This window comes from Lissotriton helveticus, chromosome 1_1 (assembly GCF_964261635.1).
Source record: "Lissotriton helveticus chromosome 1_1, aLisHel1.1, whole genome shotgun sequence".
NCBI lineage: Eukaryota > Metazoa > Chordata > Amphibia > Caudata > Salamandridae > Lissotriton > Lissotriton helveticus.
In genome coordinates, this window is record NC_136057.1 from 1,826,573,151 (window position 1) to 1,826,601,004 (window position 27,854).

The following is a 27,854-nucleotide window of genomic DNA, read 5'->3' on the forward strand; positions in this document are numbered from 1 at the left end:
TTCTTTTATTGCATCACCCTTCTTGCTCCTAAGAGAATGTCAATTCATGATACTAATGCAACAATAATGATTCAAAAGGAAGTTGAAGACCTCATGCAAATAGATGAGGGTATTTTTGAGACTTCTTCCCTCCTCACTGCTTCCTTTACTGATTCCAAAGACATGGAATGCTCTTAATACAGTTCACTAATAATTGATTTTGCCATTATACAAAGCTCATGCTAAAAGGAGGGTCTGTTAGAATGGAAAATTATGCGTTTGCATTGTTTTACGTAAATTAGCATTTGTGGTGCCATTTTGTGTAGGTGCGCCATTTTGTATCATAATCTAAACTAATCCTTTGCCGTTTCCTAGAAACAACCTTCTCTAGGTTATGTTTCTTCTCAGCTGAGTTTTGCTACACTAATGAATGCACTGTTCTTATTAGCACATACCTTTCCTGTTAGATAAAGGCCTTCTCCCACTTGTCTAGTGGTGGGTAGAGGCAGAGTGACCTTAAATAGTAGAAAATGTGTGCCCAGCCTCAGGATCGAAACTTAGTCCTTTGAAATGTAATGTCCAGCTGCAACTTCCTTGAAAATTCCATGGTGGGTGTGCTTTCATTGGTTTCGAAGTGTACATAATGTATTTTTTTTGCTTGCTGATGTAATTCCCTCTGCAGCACTCCTAGCGACTAGGCAGACAGGGCTCCGCTCTGAGTGTACTCTCAATAAACTGTTATTGGTTTGTATTCTCTATCATCTGACCGACTCTTCATTTGATATGGAATGCTGAGAGGTAGTCGTGAGTGACACTGCTAACCCTAATCGGGCTACTTCCTTCATTAGTACCTGGTGCATGTAGCCTCCTCCCCAGCCCGGGAGCATGTAAATGATGACGCCCCACACAGAGCTCAGGGTTACATGTCTTTATTCTTCAGACGGTAACCTTTCACACTCTGTACTACATCATGAATTGTACTTTTTCCACGCCCAGTCACTTACGTCACTATTCTACAGAGTCCGTCAGGGACCAGAGGGGTCCCGTTATCTCTAACGCACGAAACAATACATCTCCCCCTTGTTAAATTCAAAACTACAAAGAATACATATATACATCTTAACTCCTTAATGAGTCTTTGCGATGCTTGATTCAGTCTTCCAGATGCCCTTGAGTGAGGTTGAGGAAACTTAAAGCCATCTGCGGCAGGCACAGGTGACACAGGTGCAGTCCTAGGGCTCTCCTGACTCCCCGATGGAAGCATCTCACGCTGAACATCTGGAGTCGACAAACCTCGAGGCTGGTGTTTGAAATAACAAGAGTCATTTGTGATTGATTTCTAGGACAATGAGCAGTCACCATGTGTCCCTTTTTAGACACAACACTCAGTGGGTCAGCATCAAAAGGAGCATCAGAATTGCTTTTCTGTTTGTGCTTGACAATGGCTGGGTCTCCTCTTTTGAACACAGTGTTCCGAGCACCGCGGTGTCTATCTGCATACGTCTTCATTTTGCGTTTGTGAGACAAATTAGTAGTGCAAAGTTCTTCAATGTCAATACGTCTTTCAGTGGTCCATTGTGGCAAATGGGGAGTTAACCTGTATGCACAAAGAGTAGAGTGAAGAACTGATTTGAGTTCAAGCCTTTCCAGTGCAGTGTGCTATACGGTCTTCTTGAGGGTGCTCATAAATCACTCAACAACACCATTCACCTGTGGCCAGAGAGGTGTGCTTTTCTGATGCTTGACATTTAAATGAGTGAGAAAATCTTTAAACTCGGAACTATTGAAAGGTGGGTCATTGTTAGATTTCAAAATTGAAGGAACACCCTATGTTGCAAAAATACTTTCGAATCTCTCAATAACCGCATGAGTAGTTGACGACATATCTTCCACAAGGGGAAAACGGAGCATTCTTCAACAGTTACTAGTAGATGATGTTCATTGTCAAGTGGTCCAAATAAATCAATTACAATCTTCTCCCATGCATGCTTTAGAAGATGTCCCTCATGTGGCAGTTCAATTACTTGTTGTCTCAGACTCTCAGGTATGGCAATTCTCAAACCTCATAATATAATGCCTTCTGGGATAAATGAAAGCTCTTTCTGCACATTTTTGAATTTCTGGCATCCACGGTCCTCATGAAGAGATCAAGTAGGTTTTCTCCAAGATTGATGAGTAATAATATGTTTGAGTATTAGCATATCTATGTCAGTGCTCATAGCAACAATAATTTGTTCCACTGATATGGCAGCAGGGACACTGGATTTCGCATTGAAGTTAACATAAGCATCAGTCACTTTAGAAGTGATGCCATGACAGGGTATTGGACACATGAAAAATAGTCAGTATGGTTTTGATCTTTTCATGCACAAACCTATAATCATACTCTTGCTGATGCAACCCCCACCTCTCAATGCGATGGTGCATCTTAGCTTTAAGATGGCTGAAAATGGTGAGTAATGCTTGATGATCAATGACAACCATCAAGTGTTTTCCATACAAGAATACATGAAAATGCTCACAAGCCCACACCACAGCGAGGCTTTCGTTTTCAGGTTGTGAAAAGGCATGTACCGTAGCTAACAAACTTCTCCTAGCATAAGCCACAATGTATCTTGGTGCATTTGGATGTCCAGTGTGGGGCAAGGATGGCACCTAACCCCACTGGGCTTGCACCAAAAACAACGTTCGTCTGCAGTTTCGGATCAAAGGATGCCATTTAAATGGCCTTCTCAATAGCATGCTTGATTTTCATGCAGCTTTGTTCACATTCATGTGACCATCTAAATGGAACATTTTGTTTCGTTAAGTCTCTCAATGAGGCACTTACAGTGGCAGAATCATGTATATACCTTGAACAGCAACTGGCCTACAAAGGAAGGATCGTATGCATAGTTACATCTTCTGGAGGAGAAGTGGATGACAAGGCTTGTACTTTATCTGGATCTGGCGTCATTCCCCCATCAGAAAAGATATGACCAAAGAACTTGAGAGTTTGTTTTTAATGACACTCACATTTTGCCAAACTTAAAGTGAGACCTGCATCAGCAAGTACACGACACGCTTGTGTAAGAGCTCTTTTCATTTTCCTTTCGTGTGGCCCCAAAAACCATTATGTCATCACTGTAATTGAAAGCAGTAGTGGCTGGTTGTATTATGCAACCAAGGTCATGCTGAATGATATCTGCAACTGATGATACTCTGAAACTTTGGGGGGATACATACAAGGAAGTGGCAGAGAGAGGCGTTAGCCTTCCTGGCTTCTTTCCAGCAGCCTTTGAAGGGTGTGTGCATGCAGGGGAGGCTTGTTTACGTGTAGAAGGTCCGCCTTCCTGCACATAAACAATCATAGAAATGCCATCCTGTCAGTTTCATGCGTGATGCTTCATGCAGCACACATGAAAGTGACAAAATGGAATTTTTTTTAAGTTTATTTATGTGCAGGAAGAGACACCTTCCTACACATAAACAAACAATGGTATTTTGCTTTTTCCATGTGTGCTGCACAAATGTATGTTATTATACTGCTGTCTTTTTCCCCGCAGGGAATCACAACACGGTTGTTACAAAGACCGCGTTGTGATTCCGCATACCATTACTCCGCAAGTCGGAACAACGAGTTGCGGAGGGGGGGCGCTGAATGTTGGAATAGTATAATTTACTATTCCAACTAAAGTCTATGCAGTCAATAGGGAAGGTGTTGGATTTTAAATCCAACACCTTCCCACCCTCCGCAAGCCATTGTTCTGACTTGCGGAGTAATGGTATGCGGAATCACAACGCGGTCTTTGTAACACAAGGCAGCACCCATGGAAAAAGCAAAAATATGGAGAAATAATAAATTTCTCCTCATTCCGCCAACTTAAGACCAGGATTTACCTGCGCTTAATTTTGGCACTGCCTTCTATGTACGCCACCCTTGTACATAGGGGACAGTGTCAAAATGAATGGGTGTTGCATTTGAACACCCACAGCAACACCCACTGTCCCCCCCTTTCAAGATTACCATAGCGTGATAGGGGACGTTAAGTACAAGGCAGCGTTAAGCCACGTTTACTCCTTGCCTGCGGGGGCTAATTCCCCCGCTGTGCTGGGGGGTGGGGGGCATGCACAGCACCCCGGTGCTCATGACGAGCTGAGCTTATCATGAGCCACGGTGGCCATGTGCTCATGACGAGCTGAGCTCGTCACGGCCACACGTTTCTTTAGAACGCTCAGCACAGTGGGGGAATTAGCCCGCGTGCGAGCGTTGCGGCCGTTATGAAGAGCTCGGCTCGTCATGAGCACACGGCCACCATGGCTCATGATGAGCTCAGCTCGTCATGAGCACCGGGGTGCTGTGCGTGCCCCTCCGCCCCAAGCACAGCGGGGGAATTAGCCCCCGCAGGCAAGGAGTTAACGTGGCTTAACGCAGCCTTGTACTTAAGGCTCAGCCCCTATCGCCACCACAACGTCAATATAGGTGACGTTGTGGTGGCGATAGGGGTTTGTACATATGCCCCCTAGTCTTTTATATCTAAACAAATTAACATGAGCCGAAAAGGTAGTAATGTAAATGCAATTTTCTTCCAGTTCGAGTTGGTGATGCCCTTTGTTCAAATCAAGGCGGGAAAAGACTTTGGCTCCATTCAGCTGCATAATCATGTCAGCAATGTGTGGACCTGGTTGTCATTTTCTTTCAATCGCCTTGCTAGCTTGGCTCATATCAACGCAGATGCACACTGCAACTCCATTATGTTTCTTTGGCACTACTACTATGGGTGATACCCATGCGTTGGACCCGTGGATCCCTCAATGATGTCACTCTTTATTAGAGTCTCAAGTGCTTCCTTAACAGCCTCTTGTAAATGAAACGCAATTTGATAATGTCATTGAGCAACAGGATGCATGTCCTCCTTAATGAGAAGTTGCACTTTCATGGTCTTACGTTTACTTAGTCCTTGAAACATTAATGGAAACTGACTCATTATCTCATTATAGGCATCACCGTTGTAGTTTACAGAAAGCAGCCCCATGTCTGCAGCAGTACTGAAATTGAGTAAACATGCACTCGATGAAGTGCCTTGTAGGACATAAATTGGTGCTTGTACTGCCTTCTTTTTATTCTTCACAGTTGCTATAAATTAACCTTAACTTTGCAGAGACGTCTAATTGGCCCACGTGTACACTTTGGTTTTCAACTGGGTTAAACAGAGAACTGGAGACAATTCATTATACTTGTTTGCTGGCATAATGTTTATCAACGCACCAGTGTCTGTGATAAAAGGTATGGAACACCCATTCACTTTCAGTGTGATTTTAGGACAGTGTTCAAATGAATTTCACACTTTCACTTGTCGATCTCCTTCGACCGTCATTCTTCCATGCAAGAAGCTAATCCTACATGCGGACATTATCCAGTGATCGACAATAACATCGCACACCTATCTTCCTCACTCTCGCTTGACAATGACAAACTTTTAGACAAAGAATTTGACCACAGTCGACGTCGTTCAATTTCTACTTGCCTCAACTGATGTTGCTTCTGGGCCTTGTGGATGTGGTTGGAACGTCTCTGGATCTTTCTGGAATCCATTTCGTTTTCTCGACGTGATGCACTTGATCTTTCCTTCACTTTGCAAACCTTTACAACATTTTTCTCTTTCCAGCAGCCTTTGCATATCTGTCCAATGGCAGGACATTTACCTTCAAGTGAAAAGGAAAATCCACATCGAAAACGTATTTTTCCTTGGAGACATTGCCTTGTGGCCTTCTACCTTGAGCTTCGGCGTACTTTTCACATTCAGTGCTGATTCATTTTGGGATGTCTGGCCTCCATGTTAGCGGCCTGTCTATCAGCTCATTCTTCTGCTCTAACAGCCATGAGTGCTTGCTCTAAGCTGAGTGTCGCATTCAGTATTCTACCACTCTGAAACGCATGGCCCCATCATCGTTGAACTTATTGAATTTGCAATGTTTGACAAGTGAATTAAGTCTTTTTACAAATTCACCCATCGTTTCACCAGCTTTCTGCCTTTCTTGGTTGAAAATGTACCTTTCATAGTCAACATTTGGCGTTGGATTAAATTTGGAGTTTAACTCCTCTTCGATTTGACGGTATGTGACTTCATCACTGTGAGGTATTTTCTTAATCACCTCTTTTACTCTTTCACCCTCTGAATTCTTTAGAAATGTATTGATCTTTTTGTCATTTGCTACATCCAGTGCATCAACGAAATCAGGCAGTCCATCTTTCACCAATGTTCTGATTTTTGGCGGTATTTAAGGAGGTGGTGGTTTTAGGAATGGGGCAGCATCAGAACCTGTGGAACTTTCTGCTGTCAAGACCGGTGCTCACTCCGGCAGTGTCTGCTGCCCACTTGGACCTGCACTATTGTTAAACAGTAACTGTGTGCAATCATTTGGGTCATCGCTCGCCCTTTCTGGTTGTTAGGCGCAGCCTTCGTCTTTGGTAGTGAGTAGCAGTTTTGTTTCTTGCACAGGGTCTTCACCATTCTCACCTCTTTCCATTGTACCTGGTTTCTACTGCCTTTAGTGTTTCTTTGTGTCAGAAATGTTTCCGCTTTTAGCACTTCCTTGCACTTAGCTATCACTGCCTTTAGCGCTTCTCTATACCTGGTTGTTGCTGCCTTTAGCTTTGTCTTACTGTATGAATGACGGCTCTGTGTTATACTGTGGCGCAGTATCTCTTGTCTTGACTTTACTACCGAATTTCTAGTCAACAATAAACAAACATTCGGTAAAGCCTTCACTTACTTCAAAGGCCTTGCACTGGATGGAGTGGCACTTTGACTCCACAGACAGCAATTGTCATTTTTCATACCATTTGAGGCACACATGACATGCACAAGCAGTTTGCTGGACTACCGCAAACTCTCCGGAAGAGCACTCTCGGTTCTTCGGGGTGCTGGATTTACGTAATCCCCCATCTCTTCACCAGTTGTAGAGTCCTACCCAGATCGGGAGCATGCAAATGATCACACCACATACGGAGATTAGTATTACACGCCTTTATCTTCAAAGTGTAACCGCTAACTCCTCATACTATGTCATGAATTTTCCTATCTGCGCACAATCACTTACATCACTATTCTACGGAGACCATCAGGGACCAGAGGGGTCCCGCTATCTCACTACTCTAAAGTGCACACATTCTTCCATGTTAAGTATAAATGTTCATGCTGGCACAATTCTCTCTAATAATTCAGGGTGTATTGAGAACTCATCTACTCCTTTTTACTATTCACAATCCTGAAAGAGTCCTGAAGATCATAAAAATGAGTGATAAATAATATACCATTTATTATCTTCACAGTAGTTATCCCTTATACTACTCCTCTATATATACATCTAGGGGACAGTATGCCTTTCTGCTGCTCCCTTATTTAGCTTTTTAACTTTGGTGTAATTCCATTCAGCAAATTTTTGCTGTAGACTTCTCTAAAAAAAGTCTATGCAAAATGCATTGGGGTTTTACGTTTTGTGACCCCCCTTTTTTCTGAACCCCCCCCTGGACGGATCACCTCGAAACTTTCCAGGAATGAGCGTATGATTCATCAAATGGGGCCAGAGTTATTGGCAAACAAAACAAAGCCCCGGCTATGGAAAAGCAGACCTAACTAAAACTACCAACTGGTGATCACCAGTAGGTAATGTATGTGTGTTTATATAAGTGTATGTATATATATATATATATATATATATATATATATATATATATTACCTACTGGCGATAGCCAGTAGGTATATATAGTTAGGATTGTTTTCCATAGGGAAATCGCAACATTCTATTGGGAATAACTTTGGCACCGGTTGAGGAATCTTCCTGAAATTTTCCTTAACTTTGTCTCGCGGCGCTCCGCTCCTTCCCTGAAAGTTTGGGGGGATTCGTCAAGCGGGAGCCGAGATAAAAGGGGGGTCCCAAAACGTGTTTTCCCCATGTTAATTTCCATAGAGCGGTTGGACTCACTTTTAGCCCGAACGGCTGAATGGTTTTCCACCAAACTTGGCAAAATTGTAGGGACTGGTAGCCCGATGTGCCTTTGCTATGTCTCAAGATATGTGCTCCAGTGGTTTTTACGAAAATTAACTTTGAAAAAATATATATTGGGCTACATTGGGCTATATATATGTTAGAGCCCAAATGTAGCCCAATGTAGCCCAATGTAGCCCAAAGAGGGCCACCAGAGACAAAAAAAGTCTTACTTATGACAAAAGTATGGCACACCTGAAGTCATCTTGATTGGAATAAAGTTTTAACACGTAAAACATTTGATTTGCAAAGGAACAAAATGAGGGGGTTCATTTTGCCATAGAAATTATGGTTAGTGCTGAAGAAAGAAAAATTAGGGCACATTTTGAGTGACTTCTCAAATCCTCTTATATTTCATTAAAAAAATTCTGATATGCAGTCTCCCAAGATGGCCACCAGAGACAAAAGAGCCCAAATGTAGCCCAAATATCAGCCAGATGTAGCCCAACTATAGCCCAATGACAGAATGTCCCAGAGTGTTCTAAAGAACAACTAGAACGCTAACAGTCTTCCTTATGACAAAAGTATGGCACACCTGAAGTCATCTTGATTGGAATAAAGTGGTAACACTTAATACATTTAATTTGAAAAGGAACAAAATGAGGGGTTTCATTTTGCAATAGAAATTTTATATATATATATATATATATTCACTGAAAAAACCATAGGTTACACACCAGTTATAGTTAGGAATTAGCATTTAAAAAACCTTTGAAATTCACTGAAAAAACCATAGGTTTCACACCAGTTATAGTTAGCTGGAAATGTTACTCGCATAAAACCATTGAAATTTCCACGTTATAGTTAGTTGGACTCACTATAACTTGCACGTCTGCAATGCACTGCTGATGACGTCACATATTACATCACTCATGCATATATTTAAATATTTAAACATTACTCACTAATATATGTATTCACTGAGATACACTTAATAAGCCAGTTAACCAATCAATTTTTATTTAAAAAAACACTGAAAAAACCATAGGTTTCAACCCTTATATAGTTAGGAATTAGCATTTAAAAAACCTTTGAAATTCACAGAAAAAACCAAAGGTTTCAGGTCTTATATAGTTAGGAATCAGCATTTAAAAAACCTTTGAAATTCACTGAAAAAACCATAGGTTTCAGGCCTTATATAGTTAGGAATTAGCATTTAAAAAAACCATAGGTTTCAGGAGTTATATAGTTAGGAATTCGTTTTTAAAAAACCTTTGAAATTCACTCAAAAAACTATAAGTTTTAGTGGTGTTATAGTTAGCTGGACATTTTACTCATACAAAACCAATGAAATTGCTCCTATATAGTTAGTTGTACTAACTATATTTCGCGCACCCACAATCCACTGCTGATGATGTCACATATTAGATCATTCATGACATGGTCAGTGACATCACTGATGACATCTCAAATGACATCACTGATGACATCACTGATGACATCATCCACGTGACAATCACTTACACCTTTTCATACACTATTACAATTTTTCATCACTGTTTGTAAAATACAGAGTATCATATTTAAATCCATTGTCACAGCAATACAAGTATCTAAAAATCCACTCAGTGATTCATAGATGTATACACACATCTAATCACTTACCTATGGATTCACTCATACATGCTGTCAATGAACAATAGAACACTATCAAAAATACTTATACATCTATATCGACATTAAACAACAGCACGCATCCTATTCACATATGAAGTCATCCTACTCACTTATGCAAACAATGGATCATACTTACATATTTACTTAGCAAAACACTTATACAAACACCACTTCTTCTATTCATTTAGATAGTAAGTCATACTTAGTGAATTATAAAATCATTATTACAAGTATACAGTTATCCATACAGTCACTCACACAATCATTGTGTCTTATGTATACTTATTTATATACAACAACTGACACATACACTGCCTTTTATTTTTCTAGTTTGTTGGACCTGTACCTTTGAGAAATATATTTGCTCATCACCACACCCATAAAGAGATTCCCTCACCCAAACTGTTGGAACATGTAGTTTTAACTTCATATATCTACTGAATCAACTATTCACACATCTTTGGACAGTCACACCCCCCCACCGAACCACACACACTTTTACACTCCCATACAAATACTCAGTTATCTAATCAATAACTAATATAGACTTTCACATAGCTAGTAACCAACTGTAGAATTAGTTTACACAACAACTGACAAAGTGATACAGATATTCACACAGTTTAGTCACTATCCACTATATTTAGTGAGACATTATAAATTGGTCAAGTAAACAGTCAATTACACTGCTACTAAATCCTCCATCCAAATATTTATTTATATATATCCACTCATTCTTCAATGTAAATTGCTATATATATATAATGCATATTTAAATAACGAAGCAAACCACATTCACTGGATGATGTCATCAGTGATGTCATCAGTGATGTCATTTGAGATGTCATCAGTGATGTCACTGACCATGTCATGAATGATCTAATATGCGACATCATCAGCAGTGGATTGCGGGTGCGCGAAAGATAGTTAGTACAACTAACTATATAGGAGCAATTTCATTGGTTTTGTATGAGTAAAATGTCCAGCTAACTATAACACCACTAAAACTTATAGTTTTTTGAGTGAATTTCAAAGGTTTTTTAAAAACTAATTCCTAACTATATAACTCCTGAAACCTATGGTTTTTTGAGTGAATTTCAAAGGTTTTTTTTAAATGCTAATTCCTAACTATATAAGGCCTGAAACCTATGTTTTTTTCAGTGAATTTCAAAGGTTTTTTAAATGCTGATTCCTAACTATATAAGGCCTGAAACCTATGGTTTTTTCAGTGAATTTCAAAGGTTTTTTAAATGCTAATTCCTAACTATATAAGGCTTGAAACCTATGGTTTTTTCAGTGAATATATATTACCTACTGGCGGTCGCCAGTAGGTATATATAGTTAGGATTTTTTCTCTATGGGATTTTTGAAAATTCTATGTCTAATAACTTTGGCGTTTGTGGACGGAATTGGCTGAAATTTTCAGGAAAATGGCACATTTTGTTTCTGAGCAGCCCTTGAAAATTTGGGGGGGGTTCGTCAAGGGGGGGCCGAGAAAAAAGGGGGGTCCCAAAACGTGTTTTTAACATTGAGTTTTCCATAGGGCGGTTGGCCTCACTTTTAGCCCGAACGGCTGAATGGATTTGCACGAAACTTGGCAAAATTGTAGGGACTGGTAGCCCGATGTGCCTTTTGTAGGTCTCAATATATGTGCTCCAGTGGATTTTGAGAAATTAACGTTTAAAAAAAGATATATATCTGTAACAGCGGACCTGGCAGCGTCCCAGGACGCGTACTTTACGCGCAACGGAGCTTTGTGAAGCGAAGCTGATTGGTTCTCCGGCGTCTGTCAACATTCCAAAAAGTCCGTAGCGGCCGCCATCTTGTCTCTCCGTAGGATCGAGAGACAAGAGGAGGTCAAAACAAAGGGGGAAAAACCTATAAGGGGGCATAGTAGATCCTCGCTGACCCCCTAGGTTTGATGTGGAGGTTTTAAAAGGGCCCCGCGGGGCAAAAAAAAATAATAATAATAATAATCGAACGGCTGAATGGATTTGCACGAAACTTGGCAAAATATTAGGGACTGGTAGCCCGATGTGCCTTTGCTAGGTCTCAATATATGTGCTCCAGTGGATTTTGAGAAATTAACGTTCAAAAAAAGATATATATCTGTAACAGCGCTCCGCTTCGCGTAACGGAGGTTTGCGAAGCTGATTGGTCATTCTGTCACTGGGCTATAGTTGGGCTACATCTGGCTGATATTTGGGCTACATTTGTTTTTTTGTGTGTCTGGCGGCCATCTTTGGGCTACATTGGGCTACATTGGGCTTCATTGGGCTACATTGGGCTACATTTGGGCTCCAACATATATATAGGCCAATGTAGCCCAATATATATTTTTCAAAGTTAATTTTCGTAAAAACCACTGGAGCATATATCTTGAGACATAGCAAAGGCACATCGGGCTACCAGTCCCTACAATTTTGCCAAGTTTCGTGGAAATCCATTCAGCCGTTCGAGCTAAAAGTGAGTCCAACCGCCCTATGGAAATGAAGGAAATGAATGGGTAATTTGTAATTAGCAAATAGCTCATCGCAAACTAGGAATGGTAAAGAATCGCTATTTATTCCTTAAAGTTCGCTATTTAGGAAATGCAAAAAACTTTGATGATACATATGGCGGTTCATCTCTAACAAGATAAGAAGCATAGGGATACATTTATGATGACTGGCGCATCACCAGGGATGTGTTAGTCATTCTGTGCCACTGTTCCGTCACCTATGGTGTGCTGCATTTACAATGCGGCGCATCATGGGGCAAAAACAGCACAGATGCGTGATGTATCTGTGCCGTAAAGGTGGCGCATTGCTGGAGTTGTATCGCAAGTGTAATGAAGCTCCAGCAAGGGTCGGGGGTGCCCCTGTCGCAGGGTTTCTGTTCTCACACAGAACTGTGGACAGAGGATTGGAACCTCGGCGAATTAGGGTGTCCCAAAACTCACGTTAGTAATCAAAAACTCCTTAGCAAGCTAGGTACAGTGTCACATTGGATATAACAAACTCTCAATGTTTAGACAATCCAGAATATGAACTTATAGTACCTCAGGATACGTGGAACTCATGAACAGTCGGTCGTTATATATTTCTTAGAAACCAGAACATGGAGTTAAGAAGAACACATGTGTATTTGAAATGTTTATTTACTAATGCCGTCTTCTCAGGCGTAGTATCTTAGATAATAGAAGTACACATATTATCAGTAGCAAAATTACCAGCATAGTTACTAGTACATAAAAAGCGAATGGTGATAGTATGTTAACATGCTGTAAATGAATAAGAGTTAGCAACACTTATAAGCAGCCGCGGGCCGTGGAGGGAGTTACGGTGAGGCAGGGAGGCGGGGAGGGGGAGAAGCAGGGTGGAGAATACAAGTACACATATTATCAGTAGCAAAATTACCAGCATAGTTACTAGTACATAAAAAGCGAATGGTGACAGTATGTTAACATGCTGTAAATGAATAAGAGTTAGCAACACTTATAAGCAGCCGCGGGCCGTGGAGGGAGTTACGGTGGGGCAGGGAGGCGGGGAGGGGGAGGGGCAAGGTAGAGAGGGCTCCACCCTGCTTCTCCCCCTCCCCGCCTCCCTGCCTCGCCGTAACTCCCTCCACGGCCCGCGGCTGCTTATATCTCACCCTCCCTAATACACATATTATATTATTTGCTAAGAAGGTCTCTTTGTGTTGGTTTAGGGCGTGCCCATACTTTAGTGTCTTAGATTTGAAGGAATCACATCAGCATACACCAGCTCTCTCTTCATGTGAACCGCATCAACTGTTGTGTATGTGTGTTCGGCAAAGCAATATAAAACCCGCCTCATGCCCAGAATTGGCAGAAGTTGCACTTATGTTATGAGTATGAAGTCGTGGAGATCAGACCTCATAACAATTCTGTATCGTGTTGTTCTTGAAACTTTAGCACTCGCTGTACAGATATAGTTTAACAAGCAAAGCAGATAGTAGAGCAATAACATATTATTCTCATGTAAACCACGATGAACTACTAGGTGGAAAGCTAAAGCAACAACTAAGTGTCGTGTGCAGAAGTTGCAAAAAAGGAAAAATGGCGTTTAAACCGGTAATGAGCCCATGCTAACTTAACACGGTGTAAAGATATCCAGGACCTAGATGACACCTCCCCATGATCCGGAAACGAACTGAATAAGATAATAGAAGTGCCATCTCATGAGAGCAGATTGCAAGTTTATATGTGGACGGTCCGCAAGGTAAAGCATTAAAAACTAGGAAAATGTAATGCTAAAGAAAAATAAAACAGCCAAGTACTTTATCGAGTCTTAAGCCAATAGGCAAGGTAAATAATAAAAACTTGACAAATAAGTCAATGAATTGTCAATGAAATGCTAGTACTCAGCATATCAAACATGAAAAAGGTCTATGACATAACTGTGTATGCAAAATAAGCTGCAACAGCCTCCAATAGGAAGTCACCGTCTTCATCCGAAAACAGTTCAGCCATCCAATTTAAAAGCGGAAAAGAACATACGTGCTCTCCCAGCACCGGATCCTCTATCACCATCAGAGGACAGCTCGGTGGGTTTTCAAGAAAGCTCTGTTCCAAGAAAGACTGTGCTGCCGCCAGTAAATTCCAGGGACCAAGTAGTCCATGCATCAATGCAACAGCCATAATCCTTTCGCCAGGACAAACCAACTCGTGAGTAATGATAGGAGTCATCAGCTGATTAAAGTCGACGTCAGGAGAAACCGGTCCGCAGAGACACAAATCAATGGCCCAATCGAAATCACAGGTCAGGCAGTGAAATACAGGCTGGACACAGGTGAAGTAGGAGAATCGAAAAGATAATCCATATGCCGTGCTTAATATCGCCAACGGCATTGTGCCATAATATTCTAGCATGCGATTGCGGAACAGTGTCAGCAGCTGCAGGGTGGGAGGTTGCATAGGAGGGACATCCATATTTAAAAATGTAAAAAAGCACAAGAGCGTCCGCTGGTAATGCAAGTAAAAATGCCAATCCACGAACCAGAGTGGAGAAAATAGAATGAAAGGAAGCAGGGATGACTCCAAAGATTTTCTCAAATGAAGTCACGAGACCACTGGTAACAACTTTAAAAAAGTGCGCCAGGGTCTTTGTGGAGGATGCGTTAAAGATAGTCGGAACCATCTTGCTGAAATTGAAAGGCAAATCTGAATTAAAAGTATTCCTTTTATCGTAACAGTAAGTGAACGGGTTATTTGCTGCAGAAATGTTCTATTTCCTCCCACACATGAACATAGGGAGTTTTCAATCTGGCCACAAATACCAACCTTGGGACAGATTTCAACGGCATGGCAAGAATAAGAGCTCTTTTGTCTCAGAGAGAGGTGGCCTTGAGTTCGGCCCGTGAAACTTTCGTGCTTCACATAGCGAACACCCGTACAGAGGTGCAGACCCTTTTCAATTAACTCAGAACAATCTTCATTATTGAGCATCAAATAACTACCATTTTCCAACAACTTGAACGTGGGGATGATAGCAGGAACTGGCGTGCCTTGCAACACGCAAGCCATATTTGGTCGGTGTTTGTTGCATGAACCGTGTAACTGTATGTGCCTACACATTAGTGAATGATCTGGCGTCTCAGTGCATTCCTCTCCATTCAGATAAACTTCTTGATCATCTTTGAAACATCTGTATGTGTATGGAAGCGACCAGACCTCATGAAGAAAAGCACTACCTAAAGGTTCATAACGACCTATTGGTATATATTTCATACAATTTGAAAACTTATATAAAGCAAAAGGCAGCGTTATTAAACCGTGGATAAGGCACGTTGCCAAAAAACCCGCAATCCTCTGCTGATGATGTCACTGAGCATGTCATGAATGATGTAATATGTGACATCATCAGCAGTGGATTACGGGTAATAGTATCTCTAGTTTACTCCCCTATAGCTGTCTTTCTTTTAACATAAGTGTCTGTTTCCTTCCCTTATACTTACTGTTTTTGGTTCGCTTCTAGTTCGCGTACCGGCGAGCGAACTGGGAAGCGAACTAAGAGAAATAGAGGTTGGCACAGTTCCAAATATTGTACCAATTTTTTAATAACGGGGAGGTAGTTCTGAAAAGAACTTTTTTTTTATTGTTTTTGTTGTTTTATATTTTTTTTATTATTTTTCGGAACATTTTTTTACTTTTTTTGAATTTTTCTGAAGTTTTATATTTTTTTGGGTTTTTCTTGGAGGGGGCAATGAAAACGATTCATTGTAAAGGGCTCAACAGGAGCAACAAAACAAAAAAAGAAGTATTTATTATTTTGGGCGTTTCGTACAAACTTGCATATGATAGTCAATAGCTCTGTTGATCAGAGTGATGCTTTTTTCTCCGTAGGAAATGAATCCATCGCAAAATACGCAGGTGTGTTTTACTTCACCAAATTTCATTTGTATATTTGGCACCATCTCCCTGCCCTCTGGTCCCGTTACTTCCGGTACAACAGATCTTCTGGCCATAATAGGGAGATTATCTAGGTCGTTCCGAAACTGTGCAGCACTGTAGTTGTTAGGATGCCACCTAGTCATATGGCGATGCATTGTGTAGTTTCCGAAACTGTATTTTTTCTCGGTTCCTCTGGACAGTCTATCTTGACATATAAGGCAAGTTACGTATCTTGCATTTACTTTTTTCTGACCTTTGGGAATTTTAAAAAATTGCCAAATGAAGTTTTCTTTCCGGTGAGACGTCCTGGGCTGCTCAGGCAAAAACTGCCTCTCTTCGTGCTCGTCGTCCTGTTCCTCTTCTTCTTCTTCTTGTTGAATTATAACTTGAGCAGGTGGTCCACTCTTCCTTGGATGTGGTGGAGGTGGTGGGGAAGCACCAGCTGAAGCTACTAAAGAAGCCATTGCTCAGTGATCACAAAGGGTCTTTCTCTCACAATGATGAAAGTCAGAGTGAGGAAAGAAGGAGGGATTTTCATCATTTGGGAAAAACAAGAGTTCTCAACCAATCAAAAGTGTTCATTTTAGATTATATGACCTAGTCTTACATCATTAGGAAACCAAAAGTGAAATGAACCAATGAAAAGTGTTATTACCAAGTCACATGACTTGCTGTGTTTACGTTAAGCGCTTTGCAGGGCCTCCCGGTTTGCTTCCAGAAACCTGCGCTTTGCGACTCGCTTCGCGTACCAGTTCGCTAACGTAGCACGTCATATGAAGTATCACGCGACAACGTGAAACGTCATGCGGACGGGAGGCGTCACGATGTTGTTTTCTAACGCGGCACTTGCGGTAAAGAAACGTTTACCGGCTCGCGGTCTATTTCGCGGCATCAAGGTCAGCTAACGGGAAGCTTCCCGATTCGCGAAGCGGGAACGAAGAAAAAAAAATATTAAAAAAAAAAATTATTCATAAACATATAAAATATATTTTTGGATTTAAAGAAGAATACATTTTACAGCTACAGATATTAGCTGTTAAAAAACCAATGAAATTCACAGAAAAAACCATAGGTTATAGACCATATATAGTTAGGAATTAGCATTTACAAAACCTTGAAAATTCACTGAAAAATCCATAGGTTATAGACCATATATAGTTAGGAATTAGCATTTAGAAAACCTTATTTTACTCACACAAAACCATTGAAATTCCATATATAGTTAGTTGCACTAACTATATATCGCGCACCCGCAATCCACTGCTGATGATGTCACATATTACATCATTCATGACATGGTCAGTGACATCACTGATGACATCACTGATGACATCTCAAATGACATCACTGATGACATCACTGATGACATCTCATTTGACATCAATGACCACATCACTGATGATATCATTCATGTGACAATACAATGCATCTCCTCACATTTTAATATAACCTCTGTTTCACCCAGTGTTAAAAAGAGAGTATAATTTTTGAAACCATTGACACACCAATACTAGTTACTACATACGCACTCACTGATTGCTACGTCTACACACACCTTCACTCATTCACCCATACAATCATTCATACATACAATCACTCATCTTTACAACACTATCATATGCACTCATACACCTATACAGACACTCACAGTCTGCCACTCATCCATGGAGTTACTCACACACCTAGTCAGTCCTGTAAAGAATCAATGACACTTCCATTTTCTTGTCTATACAGTTAAACATAGAGCACCTTACATTTTCAAACATATACTAACACATACTTACCTTCTTATACAATCATTGATACAAGTACAGATTGATCTGCACAGAGTCACACACCTCCCAGCTAGCCACACACACACTCAGTCTCCCATACAAATACTTGGGCAATCAATCAATAACCCATATAGTTACTCATATAGCTACTGATCAACACATGCAGCAGTTTACAGAACAACAGACATAATGATGCACAAATTAAGACAGTTTAGTCACTAACCCATGCAGTCAGTGAGACACATTTAATCACTCACTCATACAGTCAGTCATGCACCTACTAAATCCTTCGTCCAGACACTTACACATCCACTCATTCTTCAATATGTAAGACATATTTAAACTTTATAGAAACAAAAAATCACTGGATGTTGTTATCAGTGATGTCACTGACCATGTCATGAATGATGTAATATGTGACATCATCAGCAGTGGATTGCGGGTGCGCGATATATAGTTAGTGCAACTAACTATATATGGAATTTCAATGGTTTTGTGTGAGTAAAATAAGGTTTTCTAAATGCTAATTCCTAACTATATATGGTCTATAACCTATGTTTTTTTCAGTGAATTTTCAAGGTTTTGTAAATGCTAATTCCTAACTATATATGGTCTATAACCTATGGTTTTTTCTGTGAATATATATATATACACATACATATATACATATATATATATATATATATATATATATATATATATATATATATATATATATATATATATATATATATATATATATATATATATATAAATGTGTGTGTGTATATATATTACCTACTGGAGATAGCCAGTAGGTATATATAGTTAGAACCTAGTTTCCATAGGAAATCCACAACATTCTATTGGGAATAACTTTGGTGTCGATTGAGGAAATTGCGTGAAATTTTCCAAAATCTTGGCCAGCTCAGTTTTGCTCCTTCCATGAAAGTTTTGGGGGGATTCGTCAAGCGGGGGCCGAGAAAAGAGGGGGGTCCCAAAACGTGTTTTCCCCATGTTAATTTCCATAGGACGAATAGACAAGGCTACAGCCCGAACCGCTGAATGGAATTACACCAAACTTTGCAAAATTGTAGGGACTGGTACGCAGAAGTGCCTTTTCTATATTTGGTGAAAATTGCTCCAGTGGTTTTTATGAAAATTAACTTCAAAACCACATATATATCTGGGCGGAGCCTAACCACACATCTCATCGCGAGATCTGATTGGCTGTCAGCACTTCATCCAAGAAGTGTTGGCAGCCATCTTGGGACCAATATACATGATAGCACCTCATTAAAAAGCATTGTAGTTAATAGAGGGTTTTAGGACTTTAGTTACATTATAAATCATTTGTTGATGGTACCATACTCATTTTAGGAATTGTGGTGTGTTCTAAGGTGATTTTACCATGTGAAAAAGCCTTCTGCTGGGATATCATGAATCATGTTTGAAAGAAAACTATTATCTCATGCTTTTCCCTCAGTGGTTTGGAAGGGGATCTATAAGCTAAACTGAAAGCATATTTTCTGTAAATTCACATTATCTTTCTCAGTCATGTGAGAATGAAGTCTGACATTCTCAGTAAAACATGTACATCCAACAAGGACAGAGACTGTCAGTTGATTCCTTTGTGTTCTACTGCAGCCTCCTAGAGTGTTCTAAAGAACAACTAGAGCGCTAACAGTCCTACTTATTACAAAGGTATGGCACACCTGAAGCCATCTTGATTGGAATAAAGTGGTAACTCTTAAAACATTTAATTTAAAAAGGAACAAAATGAGGGGGTATATTTTGCCATAGAAAGTATGATTAGTGCTGCAGAAAGAAAAATTAGGGCACATTTTGAGTGACTTCTCAAATCCTCTTCTATTTCAATAAAAAATTCTGACATGCAGTCTCCCAAGATGGCCACCAGAGACAAAAGAGCCCAAATGTAGCCCAAATATCACCCAGATGTAGCCCAAGTATAGCCCAATGACAGAATGTCCCAGAGTGTTCTAAAGAACAACTAGAACGCTAACAGTCTTACTTATGACAAAAGTATGGCACACCAGAAGCCATCTTGATTGGAATGAAGTGGTAAGTCTGAAAACATTTAATTTAAAAAGGAACAACATGAGGGGGTTCATTTTGCCATAGAAAGTATGATTAGTGCTTCAGAAAGAAAAATTAGGGCACATTTTGAGTGACTTCTCAAATCCTCTTCTACTTCATTAAAAAAATTCTGACATGCAGACTGAAACATGCACTTTGAATACCAGCAGCAGACTTCCCTGGTGAGCAGTAGCTTTACTACAGTGATCTAATGAGCAACTAGAGTGCTAACATTCAGAATTTATGGCAAATGTGTGACACATCTGAATGCCTTCTTGATGGAACCAAAGTAAACAAGCATTGAAAATGCAATAGATCTCGCCCTCGTTTAAGTTAAAGCCATTCTGTTTGTAATGAGGTGGATTTTTAGCTTTGCTTTTATTAGTGTTTTTAAAACTTTCATGTAAATAACATGCATATGTATGCATATATGTATATGTATGCATGCATTTATATTTGTATTTATATAGATATGCAGATTATATATGTTTATATATGTATGTAGATATATATATATATACACATACATATATATAAATGCATATGCATATAGATGCATATATATTAAGCATGGGCGGATTTTGCGAATTGGCAATCCGCGAAATTGCGTATTTACGGATTCGCAATCCGCAAACTCCGCGAACTCTCGCGAATTTTGCGGATTCCTTTTTTTTTTTGTTTGCAAGTGTTTCTGCCATTTCGCAAGGGTTTTTTACCAGTTCGCAAACGCGAACTTACTTGTCGGGTAGCAACGGTCGCGACCATGTTGTTTCTACGTCTGGTTCATCACAGCACCCTCTGTTTCACCACTGCCACCCTCTGTTTCACCACTGCCACCCTCTGGCTCACCCATGCCACCCTCTGGCTCACCCATGCCACCCTCTAGTTCATCACTGTAGATTATGGGGGGAAAAGCACACCTGCCCTGCCTCAACTGACATGAATGAATTAGGGGCTGATTAATGTGTCACTGAATTTGAACTTCCAGGCTGGCACCTGCTTCCTTATTTGTAATTGCTTTCTGTTGCAGTGTAATTTTTTAACAGGACCTTTGTTGTATACTTGTAGCTATTCTCTGAGCCTGCTGTGAGGGTCAGAACAGGGTCATAGAATAGTTGCAAGTAGGCAACTGAACTCTGAAGGGGCCCCTCAGGAAGCTCTACAGGGAATGGTTACTAATGATAAGATTGAACTTTTGCACCTGCTGAGTGCTTTCAGTTTTGCAAAAAATCCAAATATCCAGCAGCACCCACAAAAAGTAATCCTTCCAGGCACTACAGGGAATAGTTACTAATGATAAGATTGAACTTTTGCACCTGCTGTGTGCTTTCAGTTTTGCAAAAATCCAAATATCGAGCAGCATCCACAAAAAGTAATCCTTCCAGGTCAAGATCCAAATCAAAGTGACCAGCACATGAAGAAAGCACTGGGAGGAGCCTGCTGGACAGGAACAGGAAGTTGGAGACTGTGGGGCACTTCCTTCCTCCCCCCCCCCCCAAAATGGACTCCTTGCAAAAAAAAAAGTGCAGGCAAATGTCAACCTGAGGAGTTATTCTGATAAGAATCATAATTTTCAAGGTTTATGCTGCCTGCTGGTGGATTTCTTGTGCGAAATTGCAAATTTTGCAATCTCGCAATTGCGAGATTGTCGCTGCCCGCTGCATCTACGTGTTCGCAAGTGTTTACTCCCGAGAAATTGTATAGTATTCTAGTTGGCATGTGCGACCAAGCAAAAAATCCGCTTCACACGGATTTACGAATTTTCGGCAAGTTCGCGAGAGTTTGCGGATTGCGAATTTGCCGAAAATCCGCAAAATCCACGAGCGGAACGGATTTTACGACCATGCTTAATATATATATGTGTATATGTGTGCGCGTAGAGAGAGGTAGAGAGGTAGAGGTGTAGAGGTAGAGAGGTAGAGGTAGAGAGGTAGAGACTAGTAGAGAGAGAAGTAGAGAGAGGTAGAGAGGTAGAGAGTAGAGAGTGAATAATAGAGAGTAGAGAGTGAGTAGTAGAGAGTAATAGAGAGCAATAGAGAGAGTAGCAGAGAGTGAGTAGTAGAGAGTAGTAAAGTGAATAGTAGAGTGAGTAGTAGAGAGTAGTAGAGAGTGAGTAGTAGAGAGTAGTAGAGAGTAAGTAGTAGAGTGAGTAGTAGAGAGCAGTAGAGAGTGAGTAGTAGAGAGTAGTAAAGAGTGAGTAGTAGAGAGTAGTAGAGAGTGAGTAGTAGAGAGTGAGTAGTAGAGAGTAGTAGAGAGTGAGTAGCAGAGAGAGAATAGTAGAGAGTAGTAGAGAGTGAGTAGTAGAGTGAGTAGTAGAGAGTAGTAGAGAGAGTAGTAGAGAGTGAGTAGTAGAGAATAGTAGAGAGTGAGTAGTAGAGTGAGTAGTAGAGAGTGAGTAGTAGAGAGTGAGTAGTAGAGAGTAGTAGAGATCGAGTAGTAGAGAGTGAGTAGTAGAGAGTAGTAGAGAGTGAGAAGTAGAGAGCGAGTAGTAGAGAGTAGTAGAGAGTGAGTAGTAAAGAGTGAGTAGTAGGGAGAGAGTAGTAGAGAGTGAGTAGTAGAGAGTAGAGAGTAGTAGAGAGTGAGTAGTAGAGAGTAGTAGATAGTGAGTAGTAGGGAGTGAGTAGTAGAGAGAGAGTAGTAGAGAGTAGTAGAGTAGTAGAGAATGAGTAGTAGAGAGTGAGTATTAGAGAGTAGTGGAGTAGTAGAGAGTAAGTAGTAGAGAGTAGTGGAGAATATTCCAAAGTTTGGCACAGCACCACTTGCACAATAAGTCCAATCAAATCATATCACTTAGAGTCCTTATTGAAGCGCTGAATCTTGGTGTATATTCAAATGCTTTTATTTTCCTTAAGTTTATGTACCACAGCCAGCCGACGCGTTTCGTTCTGTACAACAGAACTTCTTCAGGGCGTTCTTATTTCCTTCAAGTTATGTCGGTATCCTGTTGTCATATAACTAGATATTTCTTACAAATGTTAGACGAGACATAAGTACATTCTTATTCAAAGTGACTAGGTATCAATTGTACCCACACAATTCGGGCAGACTTGAGTAATTTATAGCATCCTCAAAGTCAGTCTTTCAAAAATTCCAAAGTATAGGACATGATAATCCAAATCCAAATGTTTCTCAAGAAAAGTCATTTTCAATCGTTCGGAATATCAGCGTTTGGGCAGATATGACCCAGGGACCCCCAGTATGCAAGGGGAATTAGTCCCCCTCTGCAAACGCGCCAGTGGCCTGCGTTGCAGAGAGGTGTAAAAAGGGGCATAGCCTCATTACACCTCTGTGCAATGCAGCCCCCTGGCGCATACAGGAGGTTCCAGGTGGGCTAGTTGGTCCCCAGGGACCCCCAGTATGCAAGGGGAATTAGTTCCCCCTCTTCAAACATGCACGGGGGCTGCGTTGCAGAGAGGTGTAAAAAAGGGTGTGGCCACATTACACCTCTCTGCAATGCAGCCCCCTGGCGCATACTGGAGGCTCCTGGTGGGCTAGTTGGCCCCCAGGGACCCCCAGTACACAAGGGAAATTAGTTCCCCCTCTGCAAACGCGCCAGGGGGCTGCGTTGCAGAGAGGTGTAACAAGGGGCATAGCCTCATTACACCTCTGCAATGCAGCCCCCTGGCGCATACTGGAGGTTCAAGCTGGGCTAGTTGGCCCCCAGGGGCCTCCAGTATGCAAGGGGCATTAGTTCCCCCTCTTCAAACATGCACAGGGGCTGCGTTGCAGAGAGGTGTAAAAAGGGGCGTGGCTTCATTACACCTCTCTGCAATGCAGTCCCCTGGCACATACTGGAGATTCCTGGTGGGCTTTCAGGTCTTATATAGTTAGGAATTAGCATTAAAAAAACCTTTGAAATTCACTGAAAAAACATAGGTTTGAGGCCTTATATAGTTAGGAATTAGCATTTAAAAAACCTTGCAAATTCACTGAAAAAAAACATAGGTTTCAGGCCTTATATAGTTAGGAATTAACATTTAAAAAACCTTTGAAATTTACTGAAAAAAACATAGGTTTCAGGCCTTATATAGTTAGGAATTAGCATTTAAAAAACTTTTAAAATTCACTCAAAAAACTATAAGTTTTAGGGGTGTTCTAGTTAGCTGGACATTTCACTCATACAAAACCATTGAAATTGCTCCTATATAGTTAGTTGTACTAACTATATTTCGCGCACCCGCAATCCACTGCTGATGATGTCACATATTACATCATTCATGACATGGTCAGTGACATCACTGATGACATCTCAAATGACATCACTGATGACATCATCCACGTGACAATCACATACACCTTTTCATACACTAGTAAAATCTTTCATCACTCTTTGTAAAATACAGAGTATCATATTTGAATCCATTGTTACAGCAATACAAGTATCTAAAAACCCACTCAGTGATTCATAGATGTATACACACATCTAATCACTTACCTGTAGATTCAGTCATACATGCTGTCAATGAACAATAGAACACTATCAAAAATACTTATACACCTAAATCGGCATTACACACCAGCACACATCCTATTGACATATGAAGTCATCCTACTCACTTATGCAAACAATGGATCATACTTACATATTTACTTAGCTACACACTTATACAAACACAACTTCATCTATTCATTTAGATAGTAAGTCATACTTAGTGAATTATAAAATCATTATTACAAGTATAAAGTTATCCGTACAGTCACTCACACAATCATTGAGTCTTATGTATACTTATTTATATACAACAACTGACACAAACACTGCCTTTTATTTTTCTAGGTTGTTCGACATGTACCATTGAGAAATATATTTGCTCATCACCACACCCGTAAAGATATTCACTCACCCAAACAACTGTTAGAACATGTAGTTTTAACTTCATATATCTAGTGAATCAACTATTCACACATCTTTGGGCAGTCACACACCCCCACCGAACCACACACACATTCACTCTCCCATACAAATACTCAGTTAACTAATCAATAACTAATATAGACTTTCACATAGCTAGTAAACAACTGGAGAACCAGTTTACACAACAACTGACAAAGTGATACAGATATTCAAACAGTTTAGTCACTATCCACTATATTTAGTGAGACACTATAAATTGGTCAAGTAAACAGTCAATTACACTGCTACTAAATCCTCCATCCAAATATTTATTTTTATATATCCACTTATTCTTCAATGCAAATTGCTATATATATAATGCATATTTAAATAACGAAGCAAACCACATTCACTGGATGATGTCATCAGTGATGTCATCAGTGATGTCATTTGAGATGTCATCAGTGATGTCACTGACCATGTCATGAATGATGTAACATGTGACATCATCAGCAGTGGATTGCGGGTGCACGAAATATAGTTAGTACAACCAACTATATAGGAGCAATTTCAATGGTTTTGTATGAGTGAAATGTCCAGCTAACTATAACACCCCTAAAACTTATAGTTTTTTGAGTCAATTTTAAAAGTTTTTTAAATGCTAATTCCTAACTATATAAGGCCTGAAACCTATGGTTTTTTCAGTGAATATATATATATATATATATATATATATATATAGTAATAACTATTAGACTATTAGTGAGATTTTTTTATCTATATTATATTAATGGTATATATTAAAATATTTAAGATTTACTACTTTAAACTATATTAATAATGATATCTTTGTATGTTTATTAATGATTTAGTGTGAAACAATATTTTTTTCAATATTTTTGTGTTTACTATTGTAAGGATAGGAAACCAATATTTTTGTAATTAATATTTTGGACACAATATTTCTGTTACACTGTACTGTTGATTGCGATATTAGATCAATGAACTCTTAGTTTTACAGAAGTCAGACAAAGGAATATTGTTTGGAATGATTTTGACTGGTTTCTATTTTACATCAATATGGGTGTTTTCCTGCCATTCCATTGGTGTGTAAGAATTTTACATTTACTTTGCATTGAGCACCACATATACAAAAGTTGCAGAGTAATGTATGATTTTCTGCAGTTCACGCTTTACTGGTGACCGATCTCGGATCTTCTAAATCCATTTTGTTCAAAGTAAGATTGGAAACATCTACAATACAAACCCTTTTCCAAAACTCTTTTCTCTTCCTTGCACCACTACCATGGTATTCTCACTATCCATCTCATTTACTTTATGGTTCAAGCCTGATAAATGTTTTCAAAGTTATCAGGCAAGGTAAATTTGATATTAATAAAGAAATCTAAGACATTTGTCTCATAGCTCAGGCAAGGTGCCCGTGCTCTTGTAGAAATAATTGCAACCAATTTGTTGGAAGACCTGTCTCTAAATAAATCAGGTTTTAAATATGTGTTCTATGTCTGATATTTTGTCTACCATAAAGGGTCTGTCGAAGGCAATAACTGAGCATGCCCAGTTCCAACTTGAACTCAGTGAGAATCTCAATATTAAGAATTACGTCTGCCCCAGATGGACTATGGATTTTATCTTTGGGGTTATTTATAGTATGGGAGACAATTGTGTAATCTTCTCGGATGGTTGGACTGCGTCTGCCAGTTTTGTGGTTGACATTATGGTCTACTGTATTTAGAGTACCACGCCACTTTGGCATACCGTTTTCACCTAGAAAGGTGTGTTTACCAATGATTTTTTACTTTAGTTAGCAATGTGTCACCTGTAGAACGTAGCTAGGAAAAATCTGCCTTTTAAGGCACACCCACAATGAATTCCAATTCTACAGTGCCTGTAGCCTTGTGTTAGATGGGCGACCAGTTAAATGTTTAGGACAGCTGAGCCATTTGAGGTTCTAACCGCGGAAATGAAGTGGTTTCCTCACTCTGAATGAGATGGATGATCATCGGTTTTGATGGAGTGTGAAACATTGCTCTGCCAAACCCTATTTGCCTCTCTCTTAGACAATCACCAGACTATGGGAGAGGGGAGCAGTGTCTGCACTCTGGTCCTTTTGAACTTATCTGCATCATTCAACATTAAGATGTTCTCTCAAACATTTCTTTTTCATGTTTGCATTGTATTTGATTATATTTTATAACATTACATTACAGCGTCAGGAGGAAATAAAAAATTTCATCTGACACCAATTAAAAATTAATTCGCATGGATACCAATCTTCTTGAAGATAGTCAGCTAACAATCTACAGAGTAAAACATCACAAGGTTTCAATATTTAGAAAAAAGAAAATCTTGCATTCATAATTTGGCACAGCTGCTCAGACCACAAACTCAATATGTATTTGAATTTAGTGAATAAAAGGCCTCCAATCGCCATCCCTTTTTTGGACCACTTTGCACTTTCATTATTATTTTCCGCAGATATCATTCAGTTAAGCTGTTCCCTGGTCCCTTAAATTTACACAACTCTGTTTTAAAAAATGTTCTTGAAATTCTAATTCTTGCTAACATAACTGCATAAACCATAAAGACAAGTCACCACTTGTTATGGATATTGAAAGCTTACAGAAAGATAATATACTGGCCCCTTCTGCCTTATGTGGCTCACATGAGTTGAATACGTTACATAGTATGAGCTACAATGTGCTCTGTCGAGTGATTCAATTGCTTAGCGTAATAAAGAATTGACCTAACAATGCAACAATAAATGTAAGGAGACACACCACACAGAATAATTATTCCATTTCTATATTCAAATTCAAAACATTTTAAATAGTGTTTTCTTTTTTATATGGCTGTCATAGATACAGAAAACATAAAAACGTGACTTAGTGAACAAAGTGACATAAAGTGCAACAGTGTATTATGCAGAACACTGCAATAAACAAAAATGATGTGTAAATATAGACAAATGTCCGTCTTTATAATTAAATCGTTCAACCACCTCCCTATATCTCCATTAGTTTCAAATTCAGGATGACGTGACTAATGACTTGGACTAATCAAAGTATCATCAACGTTTCAACCCCAGGTTTTTGTGCTAATGAGTAGAAATCAAGGCGGGTCATCTTT